This window comes from Cynara cardunculus, assembly GCF_001531365.2.
Source record: "Cynara cardunculus var. scolymus isolate 2C chromosome LG 1, CcrdV1, whole genome shotgun sequence".
NCBI lineage: Eukaryota > Viridiplantae > Streptophyta > Magnoliopsida > Asterales > Asteraceae > Cynara > Cynara cardunculus.
The window spans coordinates 4,388,376-4,390,981 of NC_037528.1; positions in this window are offsets into that span (position 1 = coordinate 4,388,376).

Consider the following 2,606-nt stretch of genomic DNA (forward strand, 5'->3'; position numbering starts at 1 on the left):
AATATAATTACTTTAATTATGTCTTTATGTTACGTTATTTCTTTAAGTATAATTAATTAAATTATGTCTGTTGGTATATAAAACTAATAAAACATCTGCAAAATCAATTAAATATGATTTTTTTAAATGTAATTTCCTGAAAAACCTCCCAACAAAAAATCTACGACTGTGTCGTGTTGAATTTGTAGGTAAATTTATACAATTCATATATTTATTCATTATCATTACGAAATTTACATCTAAATTACACAACTAGTCATCATTTAAACGATAATATGTAATCGACGGTGTTTAACATATTTAAATCCTATTAAAATACATCGATTGAGAGAGGTGATGATCAATTTGGTAAGGATCAATCGAGAAAAAAGAAAATTACTCAAAATAGCCAATCTGTCAAACAAATTTACCTTTTAGTCATTTTTTTCTCCAAAAAATGTCACTATTTTCGCAAGTAGCAACTCCTCAACTTGTGGTTGTCAAAGTGTTAAAAAAATAATTTTTTTGAATATAGTCCACATATACATTGATCAAATCTATAAATTAGTCTAAATACTTCTGCAAGTGGCTTACATATTTGGTCCATGTATCTGCAAATCATGTCCATAAACTTTTTTTACACATTGACCTCTCCGCAAGTTCAGGAGTTGCTACTTACGAAGGTAGTGACATTTTTAAAATTTCGAAAGAAAAACGACTAAAAGATGAACATCTCCAATGGAGGTTCTTTTGCAGTTTTTATGATCAACTCATTTCCAAATCATTAAATTAATAACTCTCTTAAAAGTCGACAATGATCGTTCTTATAAGAATATCTTTTTTTGTGGTCTCATGAAGTCTTTTAACATCAATATTATTATATTAATATATTAATAATTTTAAAATAAAGAAAAAATATCATTATTGAAAAACTTTATGATAAAAACCAATGTTGTTATTCAAGTAATTAAAACATTAACAACTTTACATCGAAGAAATTTAAATTAAATAATGGTCACAATAATAATAATTTATGATAATTGCAAATATTTTAATTATTATATAATTAAAAAATAGTAGGAAGAGATGAGGCAAAACTAACGATGAATTTTATAATTATTGAATAAATAAATATTGTTAATGATAATTATATAATCTATAGATTATAGAGGGGTGTTTCTATACTAACATTTTGTACCTAAGATAAAATAATTACACTAATTGTTATCGTTGTTTACATTTTAGGGATAATATCGTCATTTTACCTATTTTAAGTGCTATAGAAAGAAGCTTGAAAGGAGAAGCAGAAAACATTACACGATTCTAATCTCATATTTGGTTTACATTATTACTCGGATTTGAAATCCATCGAACATGAGATTTTGAAATCCCATGAGAATGGTTAGGATTTTGTAGGATTTGTGTATAATAATGATTAAAAATATGTTAAAAATATTTGTTTTTTAATAATAAATTAATAAAAATGTTATTTAATTATTTTATAATCTGCTATTATAATGTTTAAAAATATGTTAAAAATATTTGTTTTTTTAAGGCTAAAACCACAAAAAGAAGTGTAAGTCCTATGTAATCTATTTTATAAATAAAAATTCTTATAGCATCTTCAATAGATTTTTTAAATTTACTGTCACGTCCCGATTTTTTTTTTTCTTTTCTATCGAGTGCCGTGACGTCATTCTTAATAACTTATGTCTTGATAAAAATACGAACTTAAAATTTCAAACACACATAATATGTTTAACATAATTCGTTACATAATTACGGAAGCGTAAAATACTTTAACGTAATCAATGCTAATTAAAATATCTAATCAAGCATGATTCAAAACATAGTYCCGTCTTTCTTCGTTCACTCGTCTACTGACAAATGACACCTGAGAYATATACATGTATAGTATAAGCAAAAAGCTTAGTGAATACAATATGCTTTCATGATCACATGCACACATAAAACAGTGTTTTAGTGTATTTTAATTATTATCTTGCAAGTGAGGCCTCGGCTCGTCACTTTTCTTTGTGTATGTAGCGTATTCTATGGACGAGGACTCCAAGACCTCGGAATTGCAAGCCCTCCTTTCRTGTCCAACCCACCCCGTACGGTGGACGAATCTTGCCGTATCATACTAGTTGGATATCATTTATTTGCAATACTCACTCATTAATGCAAATGATCACATGTACACATAAAACAGTGTTTTAGTGTCTTTTAATTATTATCTTGCAAGTGCGGCCTCGGCTCGTCACTTTTCTTTGCGTATGTGGCGTATTCTATGGACGAGGACTCCAAGACCTCGGAATTGTAAGCCCTCCTTTCATGTCCAACCCACCCCGTACTGTGGACGAATCTTGCCGTATCATACTAGTTGCATATCATTTATTTGCAATACTCACTCATTAATGCAAATCTCATCGTGACATGCAACATACATCTCATGCAAGTGACAACATAAATCACATATGCATCATCTTCATATTCCACATTATACATATACTTGAATATCATATTGATAATAACAAGTCATCATAATCTTTCTCATCAACATCACCTTTCATATCATGCATATATTTAAATATCATGCACATCAATATAATCAAGTTATCATAATC